This window comes from Carettochelys insculpta, chromosome 16, assembly GCF_033958435.1.
Source record: "Carettochelys insculpta isolate YL-2023 chromosome 16, ASM3395843v1, whole genome shotgun sequence".
Taxonomy (NCBI): domain Eukaryota; kingdom Metazoa; phylum Chordata; order Testudines; family Carettochelyidae; genus Carettochelys; species Carettochelys insculpta.
The window spans coordinates 30,046,424-30,053,622 of NC_134152.1; the positions used below are offsets into that span (position 1 = coordinate 30,046,424).

The 7,199-nt window shown below is 46.2% G+C and overlaps 1 long non-coding RNA gene across 2 annotated transcripts in view; it reads left to right on the plus strand.

The window, feature by feature from the left end:
• Positions 1 to 6,656, plus strand: part of LOC142021447 (uncharacterized) — a 61,045-nt gene extending 54,389 nt beyond the window's left edge. For both annotated transcript variants that reach the window (XR_012647692.1, XR_012647694.1), the window contains one exon: positions 4,628 to 6,656. This is a non-coding gene — a long non-coding RNA (uncharacterized LOC142021447). The remainder of the gene's footprint in view (positions 1 to 4,627) is intronic.
• The last annotated feature ends 543 nt before the right edge of the window (positions 6,657 to 7,199 follow it).

A 7,199-nucleotide genomic window follows, 5' to 3' on the forward strand; every position in this document is an offset into this window, starting at 1 on the left:
TGAATTTTAACCATATTTATTGTATGCCATTTCCCTCACTGCGGTTATTACAGAGCTTTGCCGCATCTTTCTTCATCTTGATGACAAAACAAAATTGCCTTTCTCTGTGTTTTTGCAGTTTTCCATCCCTGATATTTTTAAAATGTATTGAATTGTGAACCTGGGGCTGTATTTATTTACAGGTTTTTAGTTGCATGAATTGCAAATAGGCCCCTATTGGAACTTTCACACCTACCTGGGTATTGGTTTTTTCATTTCCTGTCCTAAAAAGCTGGACATTGTTGCCCATACTGTGAAATAGATTGTGGGTTTTTTCCCCAGAAGCAGCTATATGTCAGGGCTGGGTTCAATTATTCCCTTGTTGTTAATATTACTACCATGACACCTAGGAGTTGTACAACTACAAAACGAAAAGACAGTTCCAGTTTGTTAATGTTTAAGTCTGTCTGGGATGCACGGGTAGCAGTGGTACAGGTTGAAGGTCTCTAATCTGTAACTCTCTCATCTAGCTCCATCTGTAATCCAGCATGATATTATTTAACTGGGCGACCACTTGTCCAGAGTGTGCTCAAGTTTCCTGTGGTCCCATGAAGTTTGTTTACAGCCACCAGTCCTGGCTCAGTGTCCTGTGCTGTTATTTAGCTCTAATTTACCCCAAATGCCTTCTAAGAGCCCAGTCAGCCATGAAAGTGTTGGTAAAGTGCAAGACAATATTGGCCTCCTGCGGTCTGGCAAACTCTCTAATCCAGCACTGGTCAGGTCCCGAGGCTGCTGGATGAGAGAGGTTCAACCTATCCTAGTAGTGGTGGTGCAGAGAAATCCAGGCTCTCATTTATACCTGTAGAACCACCGATGTAAGCTAACGTATTAATAGATAAATGCCTGTTTCAAGAAAGATATGGACAAATCACCTACTTGATCCCTTTATGATGTTTATTATATATTAGCCCTCTCCTCCCTCCCCCCGGCCCCACAAACATACCAGTGGTTCAGGACTTCCAATTATTTTCTTAATATGAACAGTTAATTGTGTTGAGAGATTTCTCAGAGGTTTTGGCAGAGCTCAGATTATATGGTTGCTATAAGCTCCAGTGGTTCCACTTATGGTATTGTTAAAAGTCAAGGTAAAAATGCCAGCGAAAATTTCAGATTGATCTGACTAAAATAACAACAAAGCAAATAGTTCTGCAATTTTCATCCTGTGCTGCCATCTATTGTGCACTGCTCGGCACAGCAAAATGATCAAGGACTAAAGGACCACACTGGTGAAAGAGTGCAAAAGACAGTGAACGCAACAAACTACCTCCTGCTAGAAAGTTCATTTCTGGTTCCTAAAGGTTTCTGAATGTTATGGGTAAAAGCGTGTAAAAACCATGGCTGGTGTTAAGAAAGTAAATAAGGAAAAGTTATTTGCTTGTTCACATGACACAAGGACTGGGAGTCACCAAAGGAAATTAATAGGTAGCAGGTTTAAAACCAAGCAAAAGGAAGTATTTCTTCAAGCAACACGCAGTCAGCCTGTGGAACTCCTTCCCAGAGGATCTTGTGAAGAACAGGACTTTAACAGGGTTCAAAAAAGAGCTAGACAATTTCACGGCGGATAAATCCATCAATGGCTCTTAGCAGGATGGGTGGGAATGGTGTCTCTAGCCTCTGTTTGCCAGAAGCTGAGAATGGATAACAGGGTGGATCACGTGATGATTACCTGTTCTGCTCGTTCCCACTGGGGCAGCTGGCACTGGCCACTATTGGAAGACAGGATTGTGGGCTAGATGGACCTTTGTTCTGACTCACTATAGTCATTCTTATGTCCTCAATTCACCAATCAGTGCTTTACCATCATGACTTGTTTTTTTGTTGTACTCACTAAGGCTTGGGAACCACGTGTGGCATTAAGTCACAGACCTGGTTAGCTGGTGAAAGTGGAGCTTCAGTGCTCATGTAGGTACTCCAGGATACCAAGTGTTCAGCAGGGAGCCTGGCAACTGCCCTTCCAGGACTGAAACCTTCTCTGTGAGCCCAGGTACTTCCCCTACCTCCTCCCCAGCAGCCTCATCTTCCCAGCCTCATGAGACTGCCTGGTGATGCCCTGGCCAGGAGCATTCCTGGATTGCAGTTGAAGGGAAGTGCTCGTGGCACACACTGTTCACACCCATGCAAAGAGGGTCACGTTCAGATCTCTGCTGCACTTGGTTAGTGCTTCCAGTCAGAAGGAATGTGCAGCAAATGTGATCTAAGCTCTGGTGCATGACTGTAGGCATCTCTCAGTTCATTTTGTAACCTAATTCTTCCTCAGTCAATCAATAAAGCCACTGCCTGCATTCTTCAGGCAGGGCTGTGTCTGCACCACATGAGATGCTATAAGCCAACAGCCATTTTTTGACTCTGATGAACAAAGAGGGCGGTGGGGAGAGTGTGAATATTTTTTTTAAACCAGATGTTACTTTCATGCTCTGATAACTCAGAAACAGCTCGGTGGATTTTCTTCAAACTTCTCTTGCACGAAAAATTCACCCTTGGCCTGAGAACAGGCACAAGAAATTGCAGCACACCGGGGTTTTCTATGTATTTATTTATTTATTTGGCACAAGGTAAGGATCCAACAATAGTCAATTCCGTTCTCACTGCGGCCTTACCTTTCACACCAGCATCACTCCTCTGGCTCTGTAATCTCTCACAGTTGTACCTTCAACTTCTGTGGCTATACCATGGCCCGACTGACAAGATCTTGGGACAGGCTTGCGAAGCGCCTGGTGTTTGTCTGGAAAGTACAGTTGGAAAAGGGGATCTGGCAGTGTCCAGTCAGCTGCCTGAGCAGACACCAAAAGTCTGGTTACCACGGAGAGGGAGAGGCGTCAGCTCATTAAGCTGCACCAGCTCCTGCTCTCTTGGGGCTGCTTTCTGCCCTCAGGCAGGCTCCTTGTCAGCCTGCAGCAGCTCTTGTCCCAGCTCTGGACATGGCAGCCAATGGGTGCAGCGAAAAGTTGCCTGAGAACCTGACAATTTAAAAGGACCCAGGACTCTGAGCCCTTTAATTTACTGCCAGAGCCCCCCACAGTCTGGGCACCACTGAGGGTTGTCTGGGGCAACACAGGTGTGAGCCAGGTGGCACGAAGGGCTGTGTGTGGACAGCCTGGCTCCAGAGCAAAAGGAGCCCAGATGTGGGGTGGGAGGGAGATGGACGGACCAGGGAAGGGGAGCAAGCGATAGGTGGGCACTTGGGGGAAGAGGAGGAGAACGGGTGGGGGTGTGAGGAAGGAAGCTGGGCTGCAGGGGCTGTGTCACCAGCAATTAGAAAGGGGTCAACCCTGCTTTGGGATGGGGCTTTGCTAAGGCACTCGAGAGAGCGGCAGCCTCTGCTCACGAGGTAATCCCAGCGAGGGGTCGTTTGTTACAACCAACTTACCGGAAGCAGAAAGAGCAGTGGCACAAGAATACCAAGCCGGTTCTAAGCCATTGCATGATCCTGCCGTGGCCCGTATGGTTGATTTTAGGGCCACTTTGTACTCATGCTTGGTGCAAAAATAGCAGGATGGAACTTGGGCCATAGGTTTTGCAATGAAAAGAGCACATTGCTCCAACGCATTAGCATTCTGGTGAGGAAGGAGAAAGTCCCAGTGCTATTGTAACACATGTTTGACATAGATCCACCAAGATGGAGTATCCTGCACGGCACTGACATTGCACCAGACGCTTTAGCGTGACTGTTTGGGAGTGACATACTGAGCATGCTCCTAGCGATACGGAGAGACAAACTAAACAAAATGCCCAGCTTGCATACACTAATGAGCAAATAAATCTCAGACTGTTTGATTTCAGGCACTCTTGCAGGCTAGAAGAGAAACGAGAGAAAAGGGGCCCCATGTTGTTCTGTAGCCAGTCTACCTGCCCTCCTCCATTCCTTGTTAATGGGAAAAAAGGTCAACACCGTAGAAATCTAGACTTACTCCATATCCATCATTCTGACCCCCTTCTGATTTTCCATTTTAATGGTTCCAGTGAAGTGCATCTTGCAGGGAAAAAGACCTTTCAGTGAGCCTGATCCCAGTACTGAGCCTCAAACAACTTACGCCTCCCCATTCTCCCAGCTGACACAACAGTTGTCTGACCACATTTGTTATTTGTAGCGTGCATAAATCTACTGGGCATTTTGATCTAGTAAAATACCTTCCTCTCCCATCAGGGCCCAAATCTGCAAGTACTTTCTCATACAGGTAATTCTTACTCATGTCAGTAACCCCATTGGTCTCAGTAGAACTGTTTGCATGGACTACCAATGTGAAGACAGCTCAGGACCTACACTGGGATGGGAAGAGAGTGGGTTCATTTCTCCTGACTGTGGGAGTGCCAACTGATTTCTGGAGGTCAGGAAGTTAAAAAAGAGCTGCTCATAACCTCTGCAAATGTTCGGGCAAGAGCTGCCCCTCTAGCGCTGCTGAAGCATGGCAGATTCTATGCAATACAGTATGATTCTTAGGTTGGCTGCTGGATGTTTGAGCAGAAAATGTTATGCTAAATGAAACACAGGGGCTACGTCTACACTAGCACACTATGTCAAAGTAGCCTATTTCAACATAAGAACATCAAAATAGGCTACTTCGACGCATATCGTCTACATGTCCCCCAGGGCTGGTGCTGTCAATGTTCAGTGTCGAAGGAGCAATGGAGAACGTTGAAAGGAGCCACCCTGGAAGGAAATGCGGAGTGTCCATGCACACAAGTGCTCCCCGTCAAAATAAGGGGCCAGCAAAGCCCCAAGCCGCTCCCTTAAAGGGCCCCTCCCAGACACACTCGGCCTGCACAGCACGAGATCCACAAAGCCAACAATTGGTTGCAGACCCCGTGCACACAGCATGGACCCCCAGCTGCAGCAGCAGCAGCCAGAAGCCCTGGGCTAAGGGCTGCTGCAGGCGGCGACCATAGAGCCCTGCAGGGGCTGGACAGAGCGTCTCTCAACCCCTCGGCTGATGGCCACCATGGAGGACCCCATTATTTCGATGTGGTGGGACATGGATCGTCTGCACGCGCCCTACTTCGACATTGAATGTTGAAGTAGGGTACTATTCCCATCTTTGGATAGGAATAGCGATTTTGATGTCTCGCTGCCTAACGTTGATTTCAACGTCAAAATAGCGCATGGTGCGTGTAGCCGCGATGCGTGCTATTTCGACTTTTTGCCAGCTACTTTGAAGTAGCTGGCTAGTGTAGACACACCCAGGGAAACAAATACATAATGTTAGCATCTGGAGTCCCAGGCAATCATGCTCAGCCAAATGCATAGTGTCATACGTGCAACTGTAAGGAATATATACACCCTATTGTTAATTATTGTTAATCACTTTATAATGTTAATTGGTGTGTGTTTTATCTGCTGTGAATAGGTCTTTGCAAAAAGCAAGATGGAGTCCAGGAACTCTGACTCTGGATTCCATGTTGGTATTGCATCAGCCACAAACAGCCATGAAAGCCAGACTGTGTCAGTTAAAACCAGGACCATCTAGTTTTTTCCCATGAAAAGACATTCTGAGGGTTCTGTCTCCTCCTGGTGGTCCCTGTCAAAGACTCTATAAGCTCTGCGCAGCCTCAGTGCTGTGCTGTCCTTCTCAGGCTACGTTTACACTGCAGGTATTTTTTAATTTTTCCAAAATAATTGATGCAATTTGTGCTTCGCTAACTGCTTAAATCATTTTGAAATACCTTATTCCAAACTTGGTGCCATCCAAATGGCACTGAAGTTTGGAATAAGGGGCTATTTTGAATATTCCATTACCCCTCTTACGACAAGGGATAGTGGAACCAGAATAGCGCACCTGAACTAGCCGTGCTATTTTGCACACCGTGAAAAGCCGCAGTGTTGCAGTTTTGGGACACCTTTGTATCCCAAAATAGCACCTGCAGTGTAAACATAGGCTCACTGACCATGCATGATGAGGTTTGCATTTGCATGCTGCCACTGGCTACCAGTGTATATCATACGTTCCTCGCAAGGAGAAAGAGAAGGCTCCTTCCATATCTGTATTCCTGCAATCTAGTAACAAACATCATCCAAGAAGGCTTCTCCCATGAAGACTAACACAATTGGTTGGATCTCCCTGGCATTCCTCCCTGAGGGATTCAAATTAGCCTAAGGCTAGTAGGTCCCAGGCATCATACGGTGTTCTTATTCTGAGCATACAAATGTACAGTGGTCTTCTCTTTAGAGGTCTTTTCTTTTATGTCCTCTTCCCTGGCCAAGGAGGTTATTTTGGGCCTGAGCTTCATGTCCCACTGCGGTTACACGGGCACTGTTTATGCTTATTGTTTTGCTATTTTAGTTTACGGTGTGTTGCATTGATTATATGTTGATTTTTATCCTTACTTTCCCTAAACCTTGTCATTGAATCCCTTTAATACATTGCCTTGGTTGCCCTTGATTCTTGTGTCTGTCATTTTTCTTTCCTATCTATACCGCATTGGGAAGAGGTATACATACGTAGCCCTGTTCGCTAGCCTGGTCGGAGGTCATTCAACCTAAAGGAAGCCTTGTGACTTTTGACACAACTTTGGGTGATTAGTCCCAAGGCTCCTTTGTGTGCTTTGCATTGTGTGTCTGTGTGTGTGTGTCTGTGTACCTCAGACCAAATCCACTCTGACAAACCACCAGGAATAAGCTTTATTCTGTAAAGAACACAGGATTACAGTGCAGCGGCCTCCTCTCTCTATGGGCTGTCTATGTGCTATCCATTCTGAGACCCCTGCTGAGAGCAACCAGAAGTCCTGTGGTACCTTATAGACTAACAGATATTTTGGAGCATAAACTTTTGAGGGCAAAGACCCATTTGTTAGATGCACGATTGGGGGTGGTTCAAAGGAGGGTTTAAAGAGAGAGTCCCAGTGAAAGGGAGGGCCAGAGTTGACAAGGTCTGTTCAGTCACGGAGCATGTGGCCCATTCCTTGGTTGGACTGAACAGAGACTGGAAGTAGTTGGCCCATTACAAAAGCAATTTCTCCGCCCTTGATGTTCACACCTCCACATTAGCTACTGAAACAAAAAGCAGTCAAGGAGCACTTTAAAGACTAGCAAAATAGTTTATTAGGTGAACATAGCCAGAATGGTCTGAAGAAGTGGGTCTGTCCCACAAAAGCTCATCACCTAATAAACTATTTTGCTAGTCTTTAAAGTGCTACTTCACTGCTTTTTGTTTTGATAGTCTATAGAC